This window comes from Orussus abietinus, unplaced genomic scaffold (assembly GCF_000612105.2).
Source record: "Orussus abietinus isolate OABI.00-Male unplaced genomic scaffold, Oabi_2.0 scaffold58, whole genome shotgun sequence".
Classification (NCBI taxonomy): domain Eukaryota; kingdom Metazoa; phylum Arthropoda; class Insecta; order Hymenoptera; family Orussidae; genus Orussus; species Orussus abietinus.
The window spans coordinates 26441-40520 of NW_019394249.1; positions in this window are offsets into that span (position 1 = coordinate 26441).

Consider the following 14080-nt stretch of genomic DNA (forward strand, 5'->3'; position numbering starts at 1 on the left):
CGGAACGGACGAGTACTCGAACCACTTATCCTTGACACGAACGGCTTGAAATAATGTTGAAAATCCGAAAAATCGGTTCAAACAACGTTGTTCGCCGGAATTTGGAAAACGACCCTGCGAAATCCACCCTCTCTCGTGATAAGTCGTGATAAGTCGCGATAAGTCGCGATAAGTCGCGGAAGACTCGGAAAGGACGAGTGTTCAGACCACTTATCCTTGAAACGAACGGCTTGAAATAATGTTGAAAATCCGAAAAATCGGTTCAAACAACATTGTTTGCCGGAATTTTGAAAACGACCCAGCGAAATCCACCCTTAGTCGTGATAAGTCGTGATAAGTCGCGGAAGTCTCGGAAGACTCGGAACGGACGAGTGCTCGGGGCCACCTATCGAGGGACGTTTGACGAACTCTCGACGAGGGTAATCCCTGGCGGGAGTCCTCGAGCCGAACTCGTTCCTCGCGTACAAATTCTACGGGCTCTCTCTCGAAATCTGCCCCCAAGTCCGCGGCCGTTATTTGCTCCGAGATAAAAGGCAAGTCGAGCACCCTCGCGCCGTTGCGTCGAATATCGGTCCCGGGGAGGTAAAAGAGAAAACGGGGAAAAGGAAAAAAATGGGAACCCCTAGATCGCGCCCCCGACATCCAGGACTACCGGCGAGAGTTTCGCCGTAACCTCCGGGATGGCGTTTCACCATCTCGGAATTGGCCCTCGCCCTTAAAAGTCTCTTCTGCTTAAGGGGATGTGAAAGTGACAGCGGAGGGGTCGATCTCCTTCGTGAAATGTGCAGAGAATCGTCTCAAACTCCACAACGTGAATGTGAAGGCTATAAGGAAGGTCCTGACCCCCGTAAAATTTCAATCGTTAAAAATTTTTCTTCATAAGTATCATTAACATTTTTAATTAAAAATTAAAATTTCACGGGGACCAGGACCTTCCTAATAGCCTCCATATTCACGTTGTAGAGTTTCAGACCACTCGGTTAGTTCAGTTGGGAGAAAAGTATCATGAACGATCGATCTCTCGAATGTCACTTTCACGTCCCCTTAAGGCGATGCCAAAAAGAGAAGAGCGCGAATATGGGGAACCGTGGGATCGCGAAGAACGATGGACCTCAGGAATCCCGGAAGTCCCGATGGTTCCGTAATGCGGCCGCGGCTTGGCCCGCACTCGCGGAATCCGCGGCATTTCCGCGGAAATTGAACCGTCGACCGATCGATGGGCTCGGAAGACATTTCTGTCCACCGAGAGGTCTCCGCAATTTCCTCGGGAACGGGTAATCGATTTGATCGGACCTCCGCCCTGAATACCGCCTTAAAAAATGGTAATCCAGTCACAATTAGCTGTACAAACTCATCCATTTTTTAATTTTAGCCCAACTCTTGCGTACGACTCGGACGACCGCTCTGGATACCCTAAATACCGCCTTAAAAAATGGTAATCCAGTCACAATTAGCTGTACAAACTCATCAAAATCTTTTATTTTGGCGCAACTCTTGCGTACGACTCGGACGACCGCTCTGGATACCCTAAATACCGCCTTAAAAAATGGTAATCCAGTCACAATTAGCTGTACAAACTCATCAATTTTTTAATTTTAGCCCAATTTTTGCGTACGACTCGGACGACCGCACTGGATACCCTAAATACCGCCTTAAAAAATGGTAATCCAGTCACAATTAGCTGTACAAACTCATAAAATCTTTTATTTTGGCGCAACTCTTGCGTACGACTCGGACGACCGCTCTGGATACCCTAAATACCGCCTTAAAAAATGGTAATCCAGTCACAATTAGCTGTACAAACTCATCAATTTTTTTATTATAGCGCAACTCTTGCGTACGACCGGTCTGGATACCCCGTTACAAAAATTGCAATCAAGTCGCAATTAGCTGAATAAACTCGTCGATATAATTTCGGTACGACTCTTCTCTTAATACAGCTCTGTATGAATTACATCGAATTAATAAACATACCGAGCGCTCTCTATAGGAAGAGTAAAACAGCATTTAAGGGGGGAAACTCCGATTTATTTGGCACCACTTAAAATCACACAATTACACAGGAGGAATAAATCCGACTCACAAAAGTTTTCGCATTGTCCCCGGAAAACTCGATCGGGCTCGCCGGCAATTTTCCGCGTTTCGGGAAATTCACCGAGTACCCAGAGTACTGCCCTAGGTGCTCTAATTACTCCGCGACTCGTAACTCGATTAAAGTACCGGCCCATGCTTCTCCGGAGTAATTAAACTCCGATTCCCGCGTTTTCGCCGATAATTACGCATCCCGGACGTCCTCGATAAAAACGCGCGATCGCCGGAAATTCCGACGTTTCGTAACGAACGGAAATCGTTCCACGTTTCGAAGTTTTCACCTCGGTTCAGAAACGAGGAAAAGAAGCAGGAGGTAGATAAGGGCTTGAATTACAAATTACATACAAAATTAACAATAAATATTTCGACCTCGAGGCTCCGATCCTCTCGCGACGTCAAACTGGAGCAACGGCGTTTAATCCCGCAAGTACGTTTTACTTTCGACCCGTTTACCCTAGTCCGAAGGATTCCGCACGCGATTCCGCCCACGATCCCCCCCGCGGAAATGTCGACCCGAATAAAGCTGAAACGAGCTGAATCAAGGAAAAAAAAAAAAAAGAAAAAATAGGAATCCCACCGTCCCTAGTCGTCGCCGATTACCATTTTCAAAATGGCGAACGGACTTTCGTCAAACCGCATACGGAGTTAAAACGAGCAAAATTAATTTAAAAAAAAAAATACCACTATCCCCCGCCGCTAGTTATCATTTTCAAAATGGCCATTGGATTCCGTCGACGAGCTGAATCAAGGAAAAAAAAAAATAGGAATCCCACCGTCCCTAGTCGTCGCCGATTACCATTTTCAAAATGGCGAACGGACTTTCGTCAAACCGCATACGAAGTTAAAACGAGCAAAATTAATTTAAAAAAAAAAATACCACTATCCCCCGCCGCTAGTTATCATTTTCAAAATGGCGAACGGACTTTCGTCAAACCGTATACGGAGTTAAAACGAGCAAAATTAATAAAAAAAAAAAAATACCACTATCCCTCGCCGCTAGTTATCATTTTCAAAATGGCGATCGGATTCCGTCGACGAGCTGAATCAAGGAAGAAAAAAAAAATAGGAATCCCACCGTCCCTAGTCGTCGCTATTACCATTTTCAAAATGGCGAACGGATTTTCGTCAAACCGCATACGGAGTCAAAACGAGCAAAATTAATAAAAAAAAAAAAAAATATATATCACTATCCCTAGCCGCTAGTTATCATTTTCAAAATGGCGATCGGATTCCGTCGACCCGCAAGAGCCGTCTACGGGGCAGCCGCGACGTTTAATGCGCGATTATGCACTTACTCCCCTTATCGCCCCCCAATCCTAATCCGGCACACGTCCTGACTAATTCCCCGGTGCCGGGAATTTAGCGCCGAGTCTTCCGCGACGCCGACTCGTCGATAATCTCCTTAGCCGAAGGATAAGGGAATTTCACCCCTTCCGGAGAGCTACCAGGGGTCGGGAGGTTAACTCGCGGTTAAGGGCTGGTCATTAGCCCCGATGCTCGACCAGGTGATCGCCTCCGAGGGTGACTCCCGGGGGTGTCCGGAGTTTCTCGTGACGGTCTCACAAGTGAGAAATTTTCGACCGAGCACATCGAAAAAGAAACTAGTGACGGTGAATATGCAATTAGAAAAAAAGGGAATGCAACGGTAGAAAGGATCACTTTCCTATTTAATTATAAGACCTCAACTTTGAACAATTCTCGGATCTATACTCTGAGAAAAAAAAAAGAAAGTGCATTGAACCAAAGAAATATTTTCTCAATTCGAAGAATAATTATTCTTGATGTTTCCTCGACTCGAATGAACTTTTCATTCTCGGTGTATGTTAATAATAAGTCTGATTAAAATTAATCACGCCGATAAAAGCGAAGACGTAACGATAAATGGTAAGGAAAATGAACAATTAAGTGGATTTTCCTCTTATGGAATAGAGGGAGAGGATTCGCAGTTGAAGAAAGAAAGGATAATTCCTGGAGAAAAATCGGGCGAAAATGGAAGGGACTATCCCGGAGAAGGTCCTTGGGTCGATAATTCCCCACGGGCCCCTCGAGGGTCTCTCCGTGGAACGAGACTCCCTTAATTAAATAGAGCTTTAAGGGTCCAAGGATTTAATTCGGTCGGCCGGCATCTGCAATGCAGATCGGCCTGTTAGTAAGAGCGTCGGCTTGCCGGGATAAATATGAAATGTCGAGAGAGGGAAAGAAGAAAAAAAAAGAAAGAAAACGTCCCGACAAAGCCCGAGAGAGACTCGGGCCCGTGAAAAATCCCTTCTTCCTCGAGGTGGAAAAAATAAAAAGTCCTCTCTTTAGCCGTAATTAAACCTCCCTTCGGGAGTAAGTTAAAAGCGTTTGCAAATTCCCCACACACCTGACATAAAAAAATCACGTTAATCCTCTAATGACGATATAATGTACCATAACAGTACCCGCAAATGTTTGGATTTTATCTCGTTAAAAATGCGACGCACATTTTCCTATAAGGAAAACAATTCATTCCAGTCGAATAAATTATCCTTCGAAATAAGAATATGTCTCATAGGTCGAGTGAATTTCCAGTTTCTTCCCTCAGGGTAAATCGACCGATCTCGAAAGGATTTTCGCGACTCGGAGGAAGAAAAGGAACGCCACCCCCCCATCTTGGGGGGGGGGCAATAATTTCGCATTTAGGGGATGTATTCCGGCGATCTCTGATCCGAGGTTTAACCCCGAGGTTATATACGACGGAGGGCTCGAGAAAGAAAATTTCCTCGGATTTCCGGGGCTTGCAATGGCCGCGGAAACGTGGCTCGACCATCTACCGAGCTCAGGTTCGTATTCCCGGAAACTACATCCCCTTACGAGGGGTAGATCGCCCCCCTTTACGACCCGGACTGCTCTTCCTCCTTCGAGAGAAACGCTCGTTCCGGAGCTGCATCGAAAACCACTCGAGACCGAGAAATTCCCCGCGAAACTTTCCCTACCCATAATTTCCCTGCATTTTAAATTTCGAGGTTCCACCTGTTTAAAGAAAATAGAAATAGAAAATATTTATTTAGAGTCAGTCCCTTGAATGAGCAAAATATTTCTTTGCCCCCAGGAGCATTTTTCCTCGCTTCGTGCGGCGAAGAGGTTTCATATTTATTTTTTGAAAAAAAAAATCGGTTTTCCTTTTTTTTTTTGAAAAATCGGTTTTCCTTATTTTGAAAAATCGGCCGTCATTTTTGGAAGCGAGAGTGAAATCGCCTCGGCAGTTTCGCCATACCGGAGTAAAAGCAAATTTCGGACGCGACATTGCCCTTCTCCTGGAGGAACATAACCTCTCTTCCGGCGGACAATAGACCCCCACCAGGTAAAGTTGAAAAGGGCGAGTTTCCCCAACTAATTTGGGCGACATGCCCTCGGTAAATTTTTTCCAGGATACATGCCCGAAAGCGCGACAATTATTCCCGTTACAGGTGGAATTCGATCGGGAGGGGGGCTAAAGAAATAAAAGGGGGAAATAACTCCGCGGTCGAATAATCCGGGCAAAGAGCACGGATAATCGTATTCGCGAACTTCCGTATATATTACCGAAATGCGTTATCTAAATGCAAATCGAGAAACTTTCTCGTCGACGTGCCATGAGAATGTAGACGGGAGGTACGAGAGCGGGGATTCATTTTTTCGAAATTTCACCCGAGAGCGCCCTGGGGGACGCTTTTGGGACGCGCTTGTAAAAAGAAAAAAAAAAACAAGAAAGAAAATGAAAAGAACGGCGAAACACATTTTCTTTATGCCTCACCTTTAAGGATCCTTTTTTTCTTCCCCAAGGGACGCGTTTCAACGTTCCACGGTTCTGGCAAAACGCGGCCCACTAATTACAGGACCCTGTTTTCATTAGACACCCGGCGGCGATAAGTTTAAAATCCTGCCTGGGGATTAATTAAAAAGCCCCGCCCGCGAGCAAGGAGGAAATAAAGAGAGATTCCTGGACAAGTAACGTGGACACTTCACCGTCGGAAAATGCAATTTTTCGAGGATTATCCGAAGGACCGGGCGAAAGGACATTTAGGTTCGAAGGGATTCGAGGAACGTTAATTGGGGATTATTCACCGTGAAGGGGAGTATTTTTCTACTTTAAGGAATTACCGGTAAAAGTCGTTGCAATGGTCAGCTTCGATTTATGAAATTCTGCGAAATTAGTGGGACAAGTAGTTTCAATGATCAGCCTTGGCGCATAAAAATCGTGAAATTATTTTATTGGCAACTAAGTGATTGTGGATTTTTTAATACCATTTATCGACAAAATCCGAATTAGTGAGACATAGTTTCAATGACCAGCCTCAGCGCATAAAAATCGGGAAATTATTATATTGGCAACTAAGTGATTGCGGATTCTTTTAATACCATTTATCGACAAAATCCGAAATAGTGGGACAAGTACTTTCAATGACCCGCCTCGGCGCATAAAAATCGGGAAATTATTATATTGGCAACTAAGTGATTGCGGATTTTTTAATACCATCCATCGACAAAATCCGCAGTCATTTAGTTGCCAACCGAATAGTAGGACAAGTAGTTTCAATGGTCAGTGCCGACGTATAAAGAACCCGCGCAACTAGTAGTACGAGTAGTTGCACTGGTCAGCCTCGGCTATAATTTAGAAAAATTAGAAAAAAGTTAGAAAAAATTAGATTCGACGACCAGCCACCCTACACGCGCACCTCTCGACTTCGAAAACCGTCGTTCCCCTAATCCACCATTAATATCAATGATTCCTAGAGTGGGTGATTTAGCGGAAACCGTCGCAAACGTCGCGAGGGGGTGGAAAACGTCTAAACTGGGATGGCCTCTCGAGAAGAAAGCGAAGAGCCCTTAACCCGCGGTTAAAGAAAAAGGAAACTCTTCCGAGGCGACCGTACCCTTGACACGCGCTACCCTTGCATTTCTGGCTGTCCCCAAATTCTTGGGGATAAAGAATAATAATTTCGCCACTAATCTAAAATAGAATTTCGAAGGAAAAAAAACATCTCATTTCCGGTAATAATTGAAAATGACAACCCTTCTCGTTCCGGGGGTAAGTGGCAACGACCGCTCGGCGAAAAGGGACGCCAGGGTGGCGTACCAGGAATAAACCATCCCCTTGCCGCCGAGTTAGTCATTAATGCCGTCTCGCCGGCAATAATACCTCTTCAAGGGGTGAATATTAGAATATCAGGGGGTCGTCCCGAAAGTCCGGCGGGGTAATCCAGGCAACCCGGAGGCCCTCCGCCAGTGATAGCGGTTATCAGCCTCCGGAGGGCCGTTACGATCGAAGGTGCATCGGGGTATCTTTATCATCCCCTAAACCCCCTTAACCTCCCCTATCCCGAAACCCGAAATATCCTCATTATATCGCGAAACGAGTCCGACATTACCTCAAAAAAAAAAAAACAACTCCCTCGGAAAATTTCAGAAATTTCCCCTCATCCAAAAAAAGAAACTTTCCGGAAGAAAAAAAATTTTAGGAGGTCAAAAAGCCGAAAAGGAGGCTTTAAAAAATTCCGGAAAATCTCGTGCGTTTTCGGTACCCAGAGCCCCGCTAAAAAGGAGGACCCCCCTTCCTCCACCCCCAAGAGGGGTGAACTCAACTCGAGAAGTTTAATTGACTCGATGGAAAATCGGGCGAGTCGCGGGAATTCCCGGAATCCGCGGAACGTGTCCCTATCGATCGAGCCCCCTCAAGAGGGAGGTTGCCCCCGGAAGGAGGGTGGAAAAAAAAAGGAACCCCCCGAGGGGTGGAACTCCACGAAGTTGGGAAGGGTGCTCGATTTATGGCGGTCACACAGCCAGAGCGGCAATTCGGGGGTCCAACCCCCTCACCCCGAGTCTTGAAACCACCCCTGAGTTCGGTCTGCAAGGGGTGCACACCTCCTACCCCTTTTCTCCAGCCCGACACGCACGCGACCACGCATTTCCATGCGAGGCTCCAGAGACACTCCCCGGTGGGTGCGTGTCTTGGAATTTCGATTTCAATCCGATTGGATTAATCGACCCTCCCCGACGACCCGAATACGTGATTTTAGTCAACCCCCGTTCAACCCCGGAGAAACCGCGCTCCCTTGACGTCTCATTTTCGAGCTAACCCTTCGTCACGATTTTTCGGAATCCCGTCCAATCAAAAACTGTTAAAAAAAAATAAATAAAAAAATACCGTAACAAATTCTCAAGACACATTTAACTCGGACGCGATATACAGAATTGATGAAACAATGTACTTAAACAACTCCCATGAAATCTGAAATAAATTCGAGACGCGTTCGTCACGATTTTTTGGAATCCCGTCCAATCAAAAACTGTTATAAAAAAAAAAAAAGAATACCGTAACAAATTCTCAAGACACGTTTAACTCGGACGCGATATACAGAATTGATGAAACAATGTACTTGAACATCTCCCATGAAATATCTGAAATAAATTCGAGACGCGTTCGTCACGATTTTTCGGAATCCCGTCCAATGAAAAACTGTTTAAAAAAATAAATAANGACTCCGACCTCGACGCCGATTGCGAAACGACGGATTACGGCAATCGGCACGCGGAATACGTACCAGAGCGCCGTGAATATAAATAAATAAATAAATAAATACCGTAACAAATTCTCAAGACACGTTTAACTCGGAAGCGATATACAGAATTGATGAAACAGTGTACTTAAACAACTCCCATGAAATATCTGAAATAAATTCGAGACGCGTCCGCAGATCGTGCAAATTAATTTATTAAACCGTAATAACAATTCCGGCGATTTTTTCAACATATTCTCGCGACTTCGATCGGTCGAATCGTGCGAGATTGACGAACATTTTAAGCCCTGTCGAGAAGGAAATTGCATTTTCTGGAGCTCTTCGAAGCCAACCCGTAAGTAACGCCTTATAACCGATCGATCGCTTATCGACACCTCCCTATCGTCGGCCTTTACGGGCTTACGTCGTTTCCTCTCTCTCTTTTTTTTTTTCTCTCCAACCCTTTATTTCCTGCCTGTAGATTTACGATCTCTCGCGCGAGTTCCGCGTCTCGGGAGAAATCCGAAACTCGAGGCGAGCAGACGGTTTTTCCGCGCGGAAAAGCGGCGAGGACGCTCGCGTGTCGCATTATTGTCACGGCAATCAAAGGAGAGTGTCGTAAAGGTTTACGGCTCTGTATATCGAATATATATATATACATACATATACACACACGTATATATCGAGGGGACTTTACGAGCGCAGACTCGCTGCGGCGGAAACGCCGCCGTTTTCCGGCTTTCCAAAATCGGCGGAAAATGTTCCCGTAAAGGTATCGAAACGCGTCGATAAACATCGAACTCAAAAGCGACGAACACGATATACTCCCGAAATTCTCGAGATATCTACGAAAAAGCTTTCCTCACAATTAAAAAAAAAAAAAATTAAAAAAAAGGAGTATTATCAATTTTCAAGTAAAAATTTTTCGAGCCGCGAATAGTAACAAAAATAATTTACTTCGCAGATAAAAATAACGGGTATAATCGTTAAGATGTTACGTGACAGCTCGCGAAAGGTATTTTTCAAAATTGTTTATACTTTTCTCTTCATCGTTTCCGGTTTAAGGAAATCATTACCGAGCCCGAGCGGAAGTTTTTTTTTTTTTTTTTCCGTACTTCGCGATGCTCTCTTTACTCCTGATAATTGACCTTTCTTCCGGATTCTCCCCCTGGTTTGTCCCGAAATTTCGGGAGGGTCTCCCCAAAAGTTTCCGAAACGATATCGGCAGGATCGATAACAACCACCGGAAGTGGGCCTTCGCCCTCGGGTCTCCCTTCCGACCCTCCACCTTGGTTTCGGTTTATACCTTTCCGAGTAAACTCGTAAAACCCGACGGCGATGCCTTCTAATGAAAACGCAGAGGGGACGACCCCCGACGTCGATTCCCTAATCTTCCACCCCGAAAAGGAAAACAGTCCATGGGGTGAGATAGGCATCTCGGTCGTTACTCCACGTGCACTCCCGAACCCCTCTCTCGCCATTTTCTTCCTTACATCTTTCATTCCTACGAATCTCCGCTTTCTCGATTTACCACATTTTTTTTTTTTTTTTTTTCCTTAAACGCGAAACAATTATTACTAGTCCATATCACTAAATGCGCCCTATTAAGGTGAAGTGAAACACGTCGAGGAACTTGATCGACGTCGATAAAGAAGATTTTTCTAAATGCCTACGTTCGTTTTTATATTGACAGCTGTGTCGAATTATATTGGGTATTGTACCAAATGGCATACTCCACCTGTCGTTTCCGTACAATATTTATAAACAAATCGAAGTAAAACTCCAAAAATCCGCTGGATTCATACTTTGTGGGGCCCTAATTGACTGCAGAGGGACCCCCTGCGCCATCTGTGTATTTCCAGGTGAATTTAATTTTCACCCCGAGATCTCGTATTTCCATCGTTTTAGCATAAAAGCGCATACGACACTTTTTTTGCCTTTATCCCGTTCAAATGCGAGTTTATCGATTACCAGAGTGTTCTAAATTCTCGTAAAATTGTCCTGACCCTTTGGATTCTCATATCAGAGCCTTCGATAATTGTATATCGATCGAAATATGAGAGCCCGACGCCATTTAGGTTCTGATCTGAGCTTAGTTCAAAATTTTTTTAAAAAATCCAAATTTTGAATCTGTCAGGACAATTCTTAGATGATCATGAGTGGCGTGTCAAAGTTTCGGACAGTTTGGTCTAATACCCTTAAAAAGAAGTGTTGTATTCGAATCGACTGATTTGAAGGGAGGTTTCACTTCACCTTAAGAGATTCCCATGTATCATTAAGGAGGTCCGATTGCGACTAGGAAAAGTCCGATTACCAAAATCTGAAATTTCGTCCGAGCCAACCCAAAAACCCCCCCCTTTGGAAGAATTTCCGCGAGATTCCGAAATTTCGTTAATAACGAACCGCCGAAGAGAATAATTCTTGCGGTAATTAGGTGTACCGAGTCATGAAATAAATGCTAATAAATGAAGGAGGTCGATCGCGACCCCCGACCTGGGTCAATCGAGCTCCGGGGGGCGGTGGGTGGGTCTCCTCCCATCGAGATTCCGCGGGCGTTCCGCATTCCCGGCTCCCGGGGGAGAAGGAGGTCCTTCCAAGTCGGCTCGGATTATGAAATTTAATACGGGCAATTAGTCCGAGTCGGCGCGTCCACCGGCCACGGCTAATAGCCGTGGAGAACGGTGCCTCGACGCAAAGGCGGACCTTTGGCGAGCCTAACGACGCCGTTAAATCAAACGCTCGGCCCGTTATTAACTGCGGACAGATCCGCGTCGGGACGAGGCCTCGCATTCCGCCTGCGGAATAAGACCGCCTCGGGACGCGCCTCCGCGACTCCGGACCGCCGTCGGCGAAGCCTCCCCCGAGGCGAGACTCGGTTTTATTTTTCTTTTTATTTTTTTTTTTTTCACCTCCCCAAAACGCGACTTATGCCATCCACCCTTTCGAAGGCGAGTTAACCCTATTTCTACGAGGTGTCGAAAGACACCTTTTAAAATTTTACCTTGAAATTATTTTCAAAGTTTAATAATTTTCTTCTCAATTAATCTTTCGAGTTTTCGTATAATAATTGTTAAATTCATTTTTCTCCAGCTCGTCAAAACCTTTTGGTCGAAATATGTATACACAAAATCGTGGTAGAAATAGTGTTAAACTGATTTTTTTTCGACGCTACTGCGAAAATGGATTCTACCCATTTCAAACTTTAAGCGCACGAATTACGTCGAATTTCACGATAAGGACCCTCCTCCTTAAGTTTCAATTTTGCAAAATTCGCGATACGACGAAATATCGATCTCGTCGAATTTTCGGCAAAATTCTGGAAAAATAGATTCTCCCCATTTCGAGCTTCGAATACGATTGGCGCCGATTACAAATTTCACCGAGAGGACCTACCTACCCTTTGCATATTTTTCGAAAATGGATTCCACCGATTTCAAACTTTAAGCGCACGAATTACGTCAATTTCACGATAAGGACCCTCCTCCTTAGGTTTCAATTTTGCAAAATTCGCGATACGACGAAATATCGATCACGTCGAATTTTCGGAGAAATGAATTCTCCCCATGTCGAGCTTAGAATACAATTTTCGCCGATTACAAATTTCACCGAGAGGACCTCCCTACCCTTTGCATATTTTTTCCCTAATTAATTCGATCCACTAATCAGATCAGGTCGAATGTGTCGCGAACGTCGAGTTTCGGAAATGTCGGACAGCTCGTATCCGGAATAGGAGTCCTAAAACGATCGGACGAAGCCGGGCATAAATTATTTCGTCGAGAAGGGGCCGATCGATATCGCCGGTCTATTTGCAGGAGAAACCTCGCGCCTCGTGGAGGTCCCTCGAAACTCGACACCCGGAGTCGATTCTTCCCCGACCTTCCGCATACATTATTAAAAAAAAGACCGCGAGCCGTGTATACAATTCACGACCGTTATCGCCTTCAAACATTAACACCTCAGGTTATCCGTATGCCGACAAATGAACGACACTTCTGATACCAAGTCTCACGGATAAATCCGAGTTTCCTCCTGACAATGCACGCGTACACCTCCGTGAACGGCGACCCTGAAGGGGTTACAGCGTTTCGGATCGAGCAACTTTTCCCCCGATCGAACTTCCGAGGCAGTGAACTACTTTACCGGAACTTCGCGCGGTCACCGTGTCGCGTTTCCATCACATTGCCACCCCAGGATATCTCCTTTTTATTTGCACCCCCCAGTCCCCCCTAAACCGCGGGGAAAAAAAAACAAAAAAAAATTGTTACCACCCTTTTCCAAGCCGGGAATCATCCGTTTCATCCCTGCAACTCCCTCTACTCCGGAATGAAAACAATTCAAATTTCCCTCCCACATTTTCAAATAATTTCCTCCGCCTCGTAAATTCAATTGCTCGTAAGTTTCCGAAAATACGCGAGCGCCATTACAATTTCACCATTAATAACCCCTGTAAAGTCACGTGTAGCGAATCTCTCCAGGTCCGTCCCATTTGTTTATACACATTTTCATTGTTTCTCGTCCCGGAACGATATTCCGTCGCGTCTCGACGGGGGCGGGAAAACGACGTTGTCCTCGACAGGGGGGGGGTGGGATCGATATACGAAGTGGGTATCGAAGCGCGGGGGTGTCGTTTCGCGAGCCGACGCGAATCGGCGAGACTAAACGCTAAAGATGACAAAAGAGCCGTTGACATTCCGGACCACGTGGCATTTGACAGGGGGGATCGCCGAAAGTCCCCCCAGGGGATGAGAGAAAAGGAGAGGGACTTTCATCCCCCCTGATAAATATCCCATACCCCTGCCGAATATTTCTCCGGGGATTTATCGAGGCTCGTCGTCCGGTCGGGATTTCGCAGGTCGGGAAATTTCCGCGCGTTAATCCTCCCCGGATGTATTTATGCTCTGCGGTCGGCGCGTCGCTCCCGTCCAGGGCGATTAATCCTCTCGAGGAGGGTCGCGGCCGATTCGGCCGCGCCGGTCGAATAGCCGGAGTGCCGGCTCGCCGGTTGAATAGCGAGAGCGCCGATCGATGCGGACGCGTCTAGGAGCCCGACTAGCGCGTAACCTTCCGCGCGGTCGCCCTTGTTGCCAAACACGGTAACACCGGGTAAACACCGGTTACCGCGGTCAGGCTAAACGATTTTTCCCACCGCTCGCCATAGAGGTATATCGCAATTATACCACCGTCTACAATATTCGTAAACACACGCGACAAGGTAAAAGGAAGCCACCAGAAACTCAAGGAACAACTCCGACCACGGAAGCTTAAAAATACTGCTAAACAAGTTTACAAGGAAAAAAAAAAAAAAAAGAACCTCCACGTACGCGCGGTAAAATTTCTAGCGATTCGTTACACCCTGTTCGAAGATGATAACTTGATTCGATATCTTCGCGAGAAGCGAGAATTCCCCCTCACTAGTTAAGGCGCATTTCGTTGGCGCCAGGAGTCTAGACGAATTACCTCGTGTCCGGTGCCTCGTGTCGAGGGGGATG